Source organism: Protopterus annectens, chromosome 2.part1 (assembly GCF_019279795.1).
Source record: "Protopterus annectens isolate FY-2018-M chromosome 2.part1, PAN1.0, whole genome shotgun sequence".
NCBI classification, from domain to species: domain Eukaryota; kingdom Metazoa; phylum Chordata; order Ceratodontiformes; family Protopteridae; genus Protopterus; species Protopterus annectens.
The window spans coordinates 286,884,313-286,900,716 of record NC_056729.1 but is presented as its reverse complement, the minus strand read 5'-3'; the positions used below and the strand labels follow the sequence as shown (position 1 = coordinate 286,900,716).

The 16,404-nt window shown below is 48.2% G+C and overlaps 1 protein-coding gene across 1 annotated transcript in view; it reads left to right on the top strand.

Moving 5' to 3' along the window:
• The window catches only part of RRH (retinal pigment epithelium-derived rhodopsin homolog), a 341,638-nt gene that overhangs the window by 181,359 nt on the left and 143,875 nt on the right, over positions 1 to 16,404 (top strand). The gene's annotated exons all lie outside the window — the stretch shown is intronic.

Here is a 16,404-nt window from a genome sequence, read left to right as displayed (position 1 = left end):
GACGTGTAACAGTGTTTGCGCGGGTGCGCGCGTGTTTTAACCCGAATAAGTAGATTCTGAACCGTGTAAGCACGTGTGAGTGCGTGTAAGCCACTGTGAGCGTGTTTCTGCTGGTATGCACGTTGCTCCCCCCTGAGGAAACAGAAAGGAAAAAGGAAGCAACAGAATTAATAGGAAGCTAGCAGGGATAACTGCTGAAGCTATCAGGTGAAAACAATTAGAAGCAGGTAATTACACAGGCAGAATAGTAGCCCAGCCCAGCACTTAAAACTCTGCAAACAGTAGTGCAGGATGTTTCTCTTAAGAGACACTGCAAGACAGGAGTAAGCTAATAGAAGTGAAAACTGAAAAAGCTTCACTCTGAGCAGAAATGTTAGGGGCTGCCATAGCTGTCATAATGAGACATAGGCGACTTGCTGAGGGTGGTGACAATGCAGATGGTGCCAGACAACCCACAGTGAGGAGACGGAGAAGAGTGTACAGGCCCAGGGTCACCTACCACGGGTTACATGAGCTGGAGATAGTAGAGCTATAGAGTGGACAGAGAGCTCCTGCAGCAAATTGTTAAGCTGTGCAGGCCACGCCTCACACACAGAACCAACAGAGGGGAACCCATCCCAGTGGAAACCAAGGTATGTGTTGGCCTAAGAATACTAGCAACAGGTACCTTCCAGAGACCAACTGGCGATATGATGGGGATATCACAGGCATCAGCCTCCAGGGTACTGCACCAGTTCCTGGATGCCATGTCAGCACATATCGGTGATCATGTATATTTCCCCAATGCCCGTGAGGTATTGGTCAGCAATATGTATCTCTTCCAGCAAAAAGCGGAATACCCTGAGGTAGTGGGTGCAATAGACTGCACGCACATACGCATCAAAGCACCAGCCGGTGAGCAGGGTATGGCCTACATTAACCACAAGGGCTTCCCCTCCATCAACTGCCAGGTCGTGTGTGATGCCCAGGGCATAATAATGAATGTGTGTGCTGGCTGCCCTGGGAGTTACCACGATTCCCACATCTGGTATTTGACGCAGCTGTACCAGACATTTGCCAATGGGGACATCCCACACGGACACCTAGTGGGGGATGCAGGTTATGCACTGGAGCCGTGGCTGATGACACCCATCAGAAACGCACACTCACCTGAACAGGAACGCCATAATGAGGCACATGCACAAACACGTAATGTAATAGAGCGTGTGTTTGGGCTGCTCAAGTCACGTTTCCGGTGTCTGGACACATCTGGTGGAGCCTTGCAGTACACACCAACTACATGTACCCAAATTGTCATGGTATGTGCTATACTACATAATATGATCTTGCGAAAACAGCTGCAGCAGGAGCAGCATAGGGCTGGGCCAAACAGCCCCCCACCATTGCCAAGGCCATCACAGGCAGAGCGTGACTCGGAGGAGGAACCTGAGCCTGCCCCAGTAGGCAGAAGGAGGCGTGCCCAGTATGCCCTGGCCTTGGCAAAGAGGCAACGCATAGCACATATACTGGCTCAGTAGGAACCCTGGGAATGATACCCCCTCTGACTCACTCAAATAATAACATGGATGCCTAAAATGACATGACCTGCTCACAAACATGTACAGGGAAGTGTAATATGCGCATCCGACAGAGGCAGCCCTGCAGCACCACCTGAGGCATGAATGCCATGTGTTAAGTAATGTAACACCATGTACTATATGCACACCTGAGCACCCTGACTAACATCCACCCTCACCAAGCATGAAGCCACAAAATGATGATGGGATGATCAAGTGCAATAACTGGCTGAAGTAATGCAATTAGTCAAAGGGGAGCCAATGTGTTTCAGGCTGGGAAGACATGTGGAGCATGACATGATGCACCACCTGCTAGGGGTGGCATGCACCTATCATTCCATGCCTCATGGATACTGGCAAAGGCTGTCAGTACCCACAGCATGCCCTGAATAGGTAAATCTCAAAACACAAACCCACCTTCATAGGTACCACAAGGGATAGGAACCTAGATGTAATGCTCCCCAATGCCAGAAGTCTAAACAGCAAGATGTGTGCAGTGTAAACGCACACAGTATGGAGAATGTAGATACCAGTCCTGTAATAGAGAACTGGGTCAAGGCTCACATCAGCACCCTAACACTAGCAGGTCACACCTCATACTGTGCTGTACAGCCACAAAACATGGAACAAGCTACAAAAGGAGGGTGACTAGCAATAAATGTCAAGGATAACCACACCCCCATGTTGGTACCACAAGAAGCAGCATGGATTAGCCATGGTCAAATACCAATGGCTAAAACCGCCTCCCAGTATATAGCCTGCTGCAGACTACTGTCCTAATACCAGGAACTGCACCTGGCCTATGTTGGAATACATGAATATATCAAGCCCCCCAAACCACATTATATTGCTTGACTGAAAATACCCAGACATACACTGGGAGCATTATACTAGCACCAACACAGTAGGAGAAAAGTTCTCAGAAACCATAAACCAAAATGCCCAGGAACAACGTACCACTCCCACAAGAGGGGTAAGCATACTGGATGTGATAATCAGCAACATGGGTACTGGATGGCAAGATGAGAAGTGTATCCCTCACTGGTAAGACCAGACCATAGAGTAATCACACTGGATATACACATCCTGACCCCAGTCCCTGGCCAGAATACCACAGTGAAAAACATGTGTAAAGCATAGGTTGCAGCCCTCCAAACTGATGTTGAATCCACGAAAGGCCCTGTGCAAGTGCAGAATATGGGACACACCACAGAACATGTTATACAGGCATTCCATGAACACAGCCAGGAATGCTTGGAGTATGAAATCACAAATAACAACAACACACAATGCCATACACGCAGGCATCTGGCATGCTGGACTCCAGCCTTTACCAAACCATGCAAGAGAATGAGGAAGCTACCACATGATAGAGCAAACATAAAAAGGGAAGTAATCACTGACCAGTAGTATGGCAATAACATATGTCCACACATACAATCCACTAAGTCCAGCCACAACAAGTAGAATCTGTGAATCCAGAGGCAATGTGATACCTGTCCCAAGTACACAGACAACCACAACACCCCCCAATAAATACAAATATATGTGATAGATGCAACCATGTATCCAAACCAGAGGTTGAGCTCCACCAACTCAGTACTGTCAAAACTAGTCAGGAGGAGAAGGTAACCACATACACCACAAACCCAGTCCCACATAGACCTACCACAACTGTAAACCAAACACATAAACACAGAAAAATATTCTCAGAGGCCCTAATTACAAACACACCACACCAACAGAAGCCTCCAAAGCAGATCACAAGCAACCACAACCTCCAAACATAGCACATGCAACGAATAGTACACAAAGCTGGTGTGCCAAACAGTCACAGGCCAGAAGGAGAAACAACATGCCTGATACAGTTGTAATAGGTGTCTGTATAGGCAGACACACTGCTGTCCCACTCACCAGACTGAACAAGGGAAAGGGTAGAGTAAGCTGCCTGTAGGCTGCCACAAAATGCCACATAACACAAATACGCAGGTCACCCTAAAGCAAGCAGAAATATGATGCACTCAATGTCCATGCTGGTGTGAATGACCTGAGATGTACCTCCCTGGTCTACATGAAAAGAGACATGGATGATCTCTCTGAGTATGTACCCCAGGCCGGTATGACACTGGCTGTATGCAGCATCCAACCCTCACCAAGAATGATGCCACAGTACAAACACAGAATGATCATGTTTAACAGCTGGCACAGTTACAGCTGTCAGTCCAAGAGGGTATAATGTCTGTCTGCTTGAGATGTCAAGCATGACAAGCCATGCTGCTGTTCCAGTGATGGCTTGCACCTGTTACCCCTGTGCGTCTGGATACTGGATAAGGCCTTTGCCACCTCCATAGAGCCGTATGTAGGCAAGGCCAAAAAGACTACCCACCACCCTAGAAAACATAAGTGGTAGGAAACATAAGGGTAATGCTGACCAATGCCAGATGTGTAAACTGCAATATGCATGCCCCTGAGGCACTTCCCATTATGGAGAACATCGATGTCTGTGCAGTGACAGAAGCCTGCTGCAAGCCTAGTGATAGCACACCAGCACTACTAGGTTATACCACATATCATGTGTTATGGCCCCAACACCTGGACCAAAACATCAAAGGAGGGGGAGTATCCATATGCAGCACAGACACCCATATGGCCAGGTAACTGACAATGCACAAAGCAGCGGAGACCACCCATGTGCACCTAAGTGTAGTCCAAACTGCTGTACAGTCTGTAGCATGCGACAGACCACACTCTCACACACAAGAACTCCACCCAGACATCCTGAAGACACTGGACAGTATGAATGTCCCAACAAATACCAGACAAGGTACACACAAATTACCACATAGGTGGCAAACCATTATGTATGCAAGGAGTAATCAGGGACCTAGGGACACAAGTCGACAGTAATCTGTCATGTGACACTCACAATGCCAATGTGGCTAGGAAGATTGTCGATATTGGACACCGTATCATGAAAGGATTCACATCTACATCAACAGAGGTCACTGTGCCACTGTACTGTTCCCTTATCAGACCCATAATCTAGTACAATGACTCATATGGGATGTACCGGACGTGACACCTGCAGCGGTTTGGAAGACCTCATAGTTACCCCACCAAGAGGATAAAGGGTGTGAAATATATGTCATATGCTGCCTGGCTGTAGACACCCCAGCTGAATGCAGTCACAGACTGCCTACACAGAGGCATTGTATGTCTGTTGTACAAGGCCATGTCCAACACAGGAGTAATGGACATGCTCCACCACAGGAAATCAAAGCCAGTGGAGCTGTGAGAGTGACAGATGTCAGCCTCAACACATAATGAAATAAGATGTGCTGGAGGGACAGATACATAACCCAGAGGCTCCCCACACCCAGAAACAGGATCCCAATCCGTGTTAGGCAGAGCCCCTCACTGACACCCCTCAACAGGAATATTGCCAAGTGGATGGATGATCGTACATGTATACTGGGGGTCTTCACTGTGTGACGACCAGACAGAGGCACAGTAAAGAAATTCATAAATGGCCATAATAGAAACATAGCAAGGGGTGGCGAAAGACACACACACTCTGGCTAGGCTTACTAATGCCCTAGGGTGGATAGCCTAGTATGAACCCATGAACCTATGAGGATACAAAATGTACAGGACACTAAGGATAATCACAAGGCTTACCTAACTGATGGTAGGAACCATGTTGGGCATCCACAGATATGCTCCGAATCACACAGATATTACAAACAACATACCAAACACACACACATATTGCTAACATACAACCTGACAAGTGCAGTGCAAACACCCCCCCCCCCCAGAGTGCAAAATATCTATCCCAGCAGACTGCCAGTCCCCTGACATTGCAGATGCTGAGGAAACAGCCATCATCTGCAAAGCAAAACACACAGCAGCAAAGGTATGTGATGGTGTCCTGGGCTGAGGCCAACATGGACTCCAAGAATAATGGAATGCCAAATCACACTACTGCCCAATGTCATCCTTACCACAGGATATGTACCCAAAGAGCAGTGTACAACAACAGTGGTCCTTCACAACAAAGGTGTTGCCTGAATGGATACTGCAAACTACCACCCCAGGATCCTGACAAGCTTGGTCTGCACAGCTATGGAAAGGATCAGTATGTACCGCAGACAGAAGGCTATTGCAGACCTACTGATACTGGACCCTACACAGTGTGGCTGTTGTAACTGCAGATCCTGCCCCTAAACATGTTTGACCCATTTGAAGCAGTCATTAAGGTCATTGATGAGGGCAATGTGGTCCACACAGTGTAGCTGGACTGTGCACATGCTTCTAGACAATACCGTACGAGTTCAGTATGGATATGTTCACCAGCTTAAATATATACCCCTATGTCAGTAGAGGGGTTGCAAACCAGACCAAGGACAGAACTGACATGGTCAGACATGCTGCATCCATGTCAGACTACAAAGCAGATATGAGTGGCATCCCACAAGGCCTGGTCCTGCCCCCCCCCATTCTGTATATATGTCCCATAGGTATAGGCCAACATGGAAGGACTGTGACTGAACATGTATGCAGAGGAGTACAAACAGCCCACCATATCCGACCCCCAGCTGACACAAGCAACCCACAAAAGGGCCACCTACAAACAGACAACTGGAGCCATAGCCATGTCAGCAAGCTAATTGCAGAACTGTGTATAGACAACCACCGTGGATATACAGTAAGTGCCCACAAATTACCACACAGGTGTTAACCCATGATGTACCTAACATGTAATGAGAGACCTGGGTACAAAAGGTGATAGATATCCTGCACTGGACAAACATGTGGCTGTAGTGTTCACATAAACATATACTATATACCCACCCAAACATGAAGGTTGGCAGATGTAGATAAGGGGATGTCACTGTGGCTCTGCAGTCATCCTCCATCAGCGTCACAATTGACTACAATAGCCCCTGTGGGATATACCTCAGCAGACACCTCCATCAACTGTAAAGTCCACAACAGTACCCCACCAGGAGTAGCAAAGAGCATGAACAGATGCCATGTGTTGCCTGAGTAAACAAACTGCAGCCCCACACACTGCCATACTGCCCAGCTACAGGCAAGCTGTGCCTGATGTATGAAGCCATGTCCAACCTGGAATCAATGAACATGCTGCACCTTGTACAATCTGAATGGCAGTGAGCTATGCACATGAGAGACCTGAACCCCAGCACTAACATACATAGGACAAGCTGTACAGAATGATCCATAACACAGAAGGCACCCCCACTCTTCAGTAAACTCCTGGTAGTGGCAGCCAGAGAGTCACTTTTCGACACCCTTCAAGAGGAATCCTGATGAGTGGATGGGAGATGGTAGGCTAACCCTGGGTATCACTGTTATGTCAGAGGTAGATGGAGGCACAGTATACTAACCATGACATATGTCATGGCAAACTCCAGTTACAATGTGTGTCGAAGGACAAACACACCCTGTGACTAGCATCAGAAATGACCTAGGGAACATCGCTAGTGTTTGCCAATGTCCACCCATGTTGTGGAATACACTACCAATGTTGGACGAGCCTGGTGTAGGTAGTCCATATCTGAACATAATGCAACATGGTCATATGTGCATAACTGGCCCCTACACAGTCTGTTGTGCTCACTATGAAGATATCAAGCAGTCATAGGACTAAAGGCCAGGATACTGTCCACCACAGTGAAAGTACTGAACCAGTACACTATACGGTACTACAGTGTTAGGTCATTATGAAAGTATGTTGAGAACTGTCTGCAAAGTATCCCATGCAATCCCTGCAGGCACAGTATAATCCCTGTTGTGGCAGACATGAAGCAGTTGGCCAGTTAGTACACAACATGACACCCAACACACAACCATAAATGTGAGATATTGTTGAAGTTCACACACACCCAAATATGTGGTGGACTTCAGAGTGCAACATATGGAAAGCTCACACTGGGCATGCTCGCACACTTTGATAAATGAGGCATATGTCAGACAACATGCCATGGAAAGGCTGAACTGGGCATGCTCACACACTTAGGCAATATCTCCATTTAGCAGTTGGCCACACATATCTGGTATTTGTACGTGTCAGTCCAGGAACCAACCACAACACAGCAATCTGCCCAGTGCACACAGTAAATGACTACAGAGACATAAGTGATATAGTGGATCCCCGTCATATGCAAACATCTTCCACAGATACACAGGTTGGTCATAAGAACAGGGAATGCTATGGCAATAAAGACCTGCAAACAGTAGAACATCACAACAAATATTGTGCATCCGACAATTGAACATATGGGTGTAGAGGTCAATACTAGGCTTGTTGCCCTAGGGAATGACAGCTCAGCCAGAGTGTGCTTGGCATCTGCATCCCCAGTACAGTAGGCTACTGTGCCACTGTAAAGTAGGTCACATAAGGCAACGTGTGAGGCTAGTGAGCTGTGCCTCTGTCAAGCAGGGGCACCGTGGAGGTCCCAGGGATTGAATGTGCTAAGCCACAGCCATGTTGTCGGTGTGTGCTGGAAAAGGGTTGCTGAGGATCTCTAACAGTAAGTGTCCATCAATAACAGACTGAGGGGAGCCCTATCTGCATTCTCTGGACAATTCCACTGTCAACACTGTGTTGTAATGATTATGTGTGAATGAAGTGCCGTGCCGGAACTGTTCACAGATGTCCTCCCTCTGTGGGCTACAGCTCTGCAATGTATTAGCTCACTCTGTCTGTTGTACGGCTCATATATGGCTGGTGTACACCTGACAGGTGTCTTGTTGTGGAGCAGTCATGGGTATATGTGGGATAGCATGATCAATGCAAACCGTACACATGCTCATAGAATGCAATTGTCAAGGATTATGCTGAGTGGCCAGTATAGTCCCCCAGCATGGGTTCTCTGAAGTCGTCCACCCCAGTCTTCACAAGTGTAGAGTGTGCTTGTGCTAAATACAGTTTGTGTGCAGTGACAACCTTGCCTGGGGGTGGAGATGGGATATGGATGTCCAGGGAAAGGTGGGTATGGTCAGATATCAACAATGGTGGTCTACCTCTGGTGTGGAACAGTGAGTACCCACGTTGCAGATGGACAGGTGCAATATGTATTCCCCCATGTGGCTGTGGTGTGTGGTTCTGCCATAGCACATGGACCCACAAATTGTAGTGGCTGTAGGGTAAAGTGGTAGAGGCCTGAGTAGTTCTCACACACAATATGCCTGTACCTGATGTTAACAACTGGAATGGTGTATGTGAACACCTGCATATCCCGGCACTGTTCCCAGGGAAGCTAAGTGTGTGTCCTGGATATGGGTGTGGTGTTCTGGACTGGTTGTGTTGTGTGTTACAGGTCCTGTGGTCACAAAGCATGGTATAGAACATAACCTTCCAGTGCAATGTGCATATCCGACCCTGACGTAGGTGGCTGCAAATGCATATATATGCTATCCCCCACCTGACAGGTAGTACTACATGTACATACCTCTGTAGAAATGAAGATGTCAGCACCCTATAAATACTGCAGGTGCAGAACAGATGCCCAGTAATTTGGATAGTGCGCTCTGCTAATGCGTCTCCCTCAAGTGTCATAATATAGTTAGGTAGGGTTTTGAATCCTGCAAATGCTCAGTGTGTGGGTGGGTGAGTGGGGTTTGTGTGTGTGAAAGGCTGTGAGAGGGAAATGTCCCTTTTGGCAACTGGGAAAACACACTACAGGATGCACATCCCCCTTTCTAAACACTGATGATGTCAGCACCCTATAAGTACAGCAGGAGAAGGGAACCCTCCCAATAATGCGAATAGCACGCTCCACTAATGCATCCATCTCGAGTGTCATAACATAGTTAGGCAGGGGTTTGAATCCTGCAAATGCTTAGTGTGTGTGCAAGTCTGTATGAAGGAAATATCCCTTTTGGCAACTAGGAGAACACACGACAGGATGCACATTCCCCTTTCTAAACACTGGTGATGTCAGCACCCTATAAGTACAGCAGGAGAAGGAAACTTCCCAGTAATGCGAATAGCGTGCTCTGCTAATGCGTCTATCTCAAGTGTCATAACATAGTTAGGTAGGGGTTTGAATCCTACAAATGCTCAGTGTGTGTGGAGGGGGTTAGTGTGTGTGCAAGTCTGTGTGAGGGAGATGTCCCTTTTGGCATCTGTGAAAGCACTCTACAGGATACACATTCCCCTATCTCAGCATGGATGATGTCAGCAGGAGAAGAGAAACCTCCCAGTAATTCGAATAGCGCACTCTGCTAATGCGTCTCTCCTGAGTGTCATAATATAGTTAGGTAGGAGTTTGAAACCTGTAAATGGCATGTGTGTGTGTCTGGATGTAGGGACTCTGTGTGTGTGCAATTCTGTATGAAAAACATGTGCTTTTTTGAAATCTGGAGATCACACTACATGATGCACATTACCCTTTCCAAACAGTGATGATGACAGCACCCTATACCTACAGCTGGAGAAGAGACATCTGCCAGTAATCAGAATAGTGCAACCTGCTACAGCATCACTCTCAAGTGTCATAACATATTTAGGTAGGGGTCTGAAACCTGCAAGTGGCAAGTGTGTGTGTGTTTGGATGTGGGGAGTTTGTGTGTGTGCATTTCTGTATGAAAAACATGTTAGTTTTGGAAATCAGGAGATCACACTACCAGATGCACATTACCCTTTCAAAACACTGATGATGTCAGCACCCTATAAGTACAGCCAGAGAAGAGGAACCATCTAGTAATCCGAATAGTGCGCTTTGCTAATGTGTCTCTCTTGCGTGTTGTGACTTGGTTAGGTAGGGGTATGAATCCTGCAAATAGCAAGTGTGCGTGTGTGTGTGTGGGGGGTAGTATGGTGTGTGTAAATGCAAGTGTGAGAGAACAGATCCTTTTGGAAGATACTACAATACACCAGATGCTGCATATTCCCCCAGTAAACACAAGGGATGTCACCACACTATCAGCACAGCCAAACAGGGCTAGTTGGCCAGTAATGCCAATAGTGCGCTCTGCTACTGGGTCTATTACCATTGTCAGAGTACAGATAGGTATGTTTTGGTAACCCACAACTGCCACGTGTGGTTGTGTCACACATTATGACCTTGTGTGGGTCTTTGTGCATAACAATGCATGCCATTGCCTAAACCAGCAATGGCATTGCACACATGATGTATGTGTGTGACACATACACATAAATACCTGTGACCTGCAGTAGTTACCATGTCTGACACATGCCTCGAGTGGATAAATGGTATTTGCAATGTATACCAATATGACTGTGTCTTACTGTGCAGGGGCCGCACGTGGTATGTGTCTATACAGTGTGGGTGTATATGGTAAAATACCTACAGCAGGGGATACACATCTGGTCTGGGCCATATAGTCTACATGTAGTCGATGTACAGGTGCTGCATGTTCCCACCTGTTGTGGGAGTGGTAACATGTCATTCCACTGCAATTCAGTGACCACATGCTGTGAACCCTTCAACTAGTGTGTTGTAGCTACAGTAATGCTCACGCACAATGTTTGGCTGGATGCAGTCCAGCCATATAAAGACAGTTCTTGAGACTGTCATATTGCTAGTGTTGTTATGGAGGATAGGTGGTTTTCCTGTGTATGGGAGGGTTGTGTGTGCCAGGCTATGAACCAGATGGCAGTCCGACACACTGTTAGCTGCACATGATTAGGCCCTGATGCTTTGTGCTGTGCCAACAACCTGGAGGTGTGTGTATCTGTGGTGCCTTGGGATACCACCCCAGTCCATCTGTGTTACATGTGTAGGGGACGACAGGCATGGTATGAGGCATAACCTGTCAGTGATGGGTTACACCTGTGAGCCATGAATCAGGACTCTGGTACTGCACAGACATTGCAGTTCACCGTGCTGAGGACAGTGTCCAGTGCATGCATCTTGCGGTGTACACTGCTGGTGTTGTGTAGCAGCACTGTTAGTGTCCTAACCTGTGTGATACCCACGGAGGTGGCTATGTAATCCGTGTCCTGCAGCATAAGGCAGTATGTGTGTATCAAGGAGCTTCGCCAATATACATCGGGCCATGGGTGTCACGTGCAAGCTGACCCTTGCACATCATTGTGGCTTCCCTAGCATGTTAGCACACGTTGACAGCCAGCGGATACCCTATGAATGACATTGGAGACTGAGCAGAATGTAGACATACAACACCCTTCCTACATATAGTGGTAACATACCTGGTGAGGGTATGTTGGCAACCAAGATCAGGCTCATACTGGCCCGTGCCACATGCTGAGAGATCCATTCTATGTTCCCTATCATGTAGTCCAGGGAGGTATGTCTCAGGTCATCCATAGTGGCATGGTCAATGAGTGAGTCATATGTGTCCATGCCTCTGACTAACCTGTATGCATGTGTTCTGTGGTGGACCATAGTGCCCCTGAGGCATATCACTGTGACCTTCACCAGATACAGCCTGTTGAGCGGGACCCCAGTGCAGCACCCAAGACAGGTACCTGACACATCTGTAGCAGGTATGTTGTGTAGCCCTACAGGCTGTGAGTGTGTGGCACATGGGATGTGTGTGCCATGTGTGGCATGTGCTCTGTTCCGACGGAACATATGCCTGTGTGCCAGCTGCGGAGGTGTGTGATGCTCAGGCAGGATGCTATTCTGAGTCCCCACGTATGCCCCAGTGTGTTCAGCATGCTGTCAGTGCATGTCTATGTCTGACTTGTATTGTAGTCACTGTAATATGACATGCCACCTGACAGGGTATGGCATTACTGGGTTCAGAGAGCTCAGTCCCCAGATTGGCTATGTGGTGGTATCCCACACATGTGTTGTATGTTCCTGGCCAAGGGTGATGGCTGACTGCATACATGTGGCAGCTGTGACATTGCCACATGACTCACATAAACCACAACTGGACCATAGAGGTGATTCACAGGTTACCTTTGCACATGCTACCCTAGTAGTGTGATTGCCATGGTGAGTACCAACACATAGGGCCAATGGGGAACAACATACTGAAGGTGTGTATGTGTGGGCGTACTGCTACTGTTTCATAGCACTGGCATATATGACTGCACACGTGGGTAAATGCCAGGTAAGACATGTGCAATGTGTCACAGGCAACATACATGCGAACAGGACGGACAGTGACGTTCTGCCATGTGTAAACCTGACATACGTATCGTACGCTATGCAGATGTCACTAGGAGTCCACAGAAGCACTGTAACTCTGCATTGCAGGTGTAAGCAGTGCTCCAGGGAACCCCAAGTGAACATGCATGCAAACAAAGCTACAGTAAGCAGGGCTGGAAGTAGTTCATTGTACAACAAAGAAGGGGTAACACTAACAGTAAGTAACAATGCAAATATGTAGGCACTATCAACATGTACCCAGGAATACACAGCGCAGATGCCCATGGTAGAACTGATATTATGTCATAGTTAATTGTGATTTGGATTACATACTGCACACATATCAACATGGGCAAACATCGACATTGTATAGTCATTGTGGGCAACTTGACACCATTACTGTACATGTCCACCATTGCATATCACTACTTGTGTTAGCTTCCCCCCTGTGCTACCCATGTATGCGGCTATCTGTTGACATCCTTACCACCGGCATGCAATTATGTGCAGCTGTTACACTTTGGTACGTACTATGGGTGCAGATAACAATTCAGGACATTCATATGGTTACTGCATCAGGCATGCTGGGATATACACACAGTCATATCAGCACACTGTACTGTTACCACCATGATACTACTAATACACTTCTATGTAGTCACCCTGTGCATCAGCAACGTGTTTACCTGTTCCCGCAATGATGTTGGAGATTGCAGGAGGTGGCACAGTGTCATCATATGCACAGGGTGTGAATTAGGTATGCCTGAGTCTGCCACTGATACCACCAATTGACATGTGTGTGTATGTGTGTTGGTGAGGGGCAGCAGTACAGGGTGGGGCACTGTTGGTGCAGTGTGTGCATGTATGTGGTCGCACTAGGTGTTAACATTTCGCATGTGTGTATGCACGCACACAGTTCCACCTCATGGCTGCCATATACAGGGGTTTGTGGACAGCCACAGACTGCAGCTGGCAGGTCATACAGATCAGTGTCTGTGGGTACAGACATGGTACCTGTGCCTGGCAGGGGTGCTACGGACTGTATCCAGTACTAAGCCAGACTGGGTACTGTCATCAGAAGCGGGAGTGTGTTGACTGGACACAGGTCCCTGTTGGGACTGTCCAGAGCCACGTGCACGTGGTCTCCTGGGGCATTCCGATGACAGCACAGACCCAGCATTGCTGGGGCTGCTGCTGGCACTATGGGGGCGTGCGCGGGCCTGTTGTCATCCGCGCTGACTGCCAGCTGCTGCTGTTGCTGGCATACGGCCACGTCGACGCCGCAACCGCCCATCATTGCCCTGGCTCATGGACATTTGGTTGTGGAACTGCTGTAATATGTCCCCACAACGTCTGTCTATGACATCGGTGAAATTACGGATAGCATCCGCGATGTCACGCATACGCGACTGTGCCTGCATGACAGCCCGAAACATAGCTGAGGTTGACAGACCTCTTTGGGCACGTCTGCCAGAGGCAGTACGCCCACGGATGCTCCCACGAGAACCCATGGGCAACTGTCTGTGTGGTACCATCGCAGGACCCTGCCCATGGCTGCTGTGTGGGGAAGCATGTGCCACAGATACCACATTACCCTGGTCAATGCCCACTGTATCCTGTCCATCACCTAGGGACAATGGTGACAAAGGATGTACTGGCAGGATGACTGTGTACAATGATGGGGTTGACAGCTATGTACTGTCAATTGGCTGACCAATGGCGGACCCTGACACACCTTCCTGTACCATTACACAGATATCATCATTACCAGTACCTGTGGCATCAGATTCAGGTTCCCTGCTGCAGGACACCAGAGCAGCACCAGAACCTGTGGGAGGAAGACAGGAAACACAGTTTACAGTGTCCACACATTGTTACCAGTGATGCACTTATGCACACATGCACACATGCACACATGGACACATGCACACATGCACACATGGACACAGGCACACATGCACACATGGACACAAGCACCCATGCACACAGGCACACATGCAGACATGCACACGTGGACACATGCACACAGGCACACATGCACACATGCACACAGGCACACATGCACACATGCAGACATGCACACGTGGACACATGCACACATGCACACATGCACATGTGGACACATGCACACATGGACACATGCACACATGCACACATGGACACATGCACACATGGACACATGCACACATGCACACATGCACACGTGGTCACGTGTACACATGCACACATGCACACATGCACATGTGGACACATGCACACATGCATACATGCACACGTGGACACAGGCACGCATGCACACATGCACACATGCACACATGCACACGTGGACACAGGCACACCTGCACACATGCACACATGCACACCCCGCAGTATACACACAGAGCACTACTGAGTTACACTAGTGTTACTAGCACTATCAGGACTATTATAGGTATTGTTAAACACACTCACCAGCATGGATGGCCTGCCTTGCTGTAACCCCGGAGGGGCCTGCAGAAATGATGAGATTAATGTCAGTGGGCACAACTGTGCCATTGATACTGCATATGATACAGTGCAGTAGTACACCAGTTGCCTTTCACACGCCAGCTGCTGATATTGCCAATATCACACATGCACAATTACATACTATGATGACAGCTACATACCACGGACACACCTTACACATGCATTAACTAACAGTGTACAGAACAGTCAAGTGTACATATGGCATATTACCTGCATGCTCCATGTCGTGCTGCTGTGTGGATCCAGCCTCCATCATGATGCAGGTGTATTGCTGTTGCTGTTCCGGGGCTGGAGCCACAACACTTAGGAGTAGCCCCTCCAGTCTGGTGAGGGGGGGATGTGTGGCCACCCCACCTCCTGTGGCAACCTGTTGCCTGTGGATATCCAACGCATGCTGACGGACATTTCTGATTAAATCACTGCAGTGATGTCGTACCTGCGCATATGTCCTATTATGCATGCCAATGTAATTTACCCTACGGACAAGGTCTTGCCACAGTGCAGCCCTCTCCTGCTGCTTCTGACTGGTGCGGGAAAACAGTATGTCATACTCCCGCACCAGGCTCTGGTGTATCTCCTCATCTTCTGCTGCAGAGTAGGCGGGATTACGCTGATGCGCCATCTCCCTGGAAGAGAACACAAACAGGATATCAGCAGACTATGTCAGCAATATATGGCACACATACTATACATGATACTCATGTGTAGTGATATACTACTACTCCCATATGTTGCATGTGTGTGTCTCGTGGTGGATACACAAGTACATGGCCAGATATCAGTGCTCAGCTAACACCTGTGCAGCAATACCTGCCACATTCCACACAACATAGTAGCATGCCCCATCGGTCAGCACACACTGACAGGTCCAATGCACAACCTCACTCTGGGGGTTCATCCCAAGGTACTGTATATGGGACGCCATCCAGTAGTGTGATGTGGACACAAGTTACTCGGCCTGGATATACATATCCCACCACCACCACCAGCACAGTAGACTACTTTGATATGTATGTGATTAGACAGTTATTCACTTGTTAGGACTGAGATGGTATCCATGCAGCACACTGGGCCAGTGGAAGCCACAACCCACACTGCTGACCCCTTTGCAAATGCTTACCACGGACATCCCACAAATTGCATGGAACTTGCACACACATTTCTAACCCAGACCCTATGCACAAAGGTTAGGCATCCTGTCCAGTGGACCCCAGACAGAGGCAGAT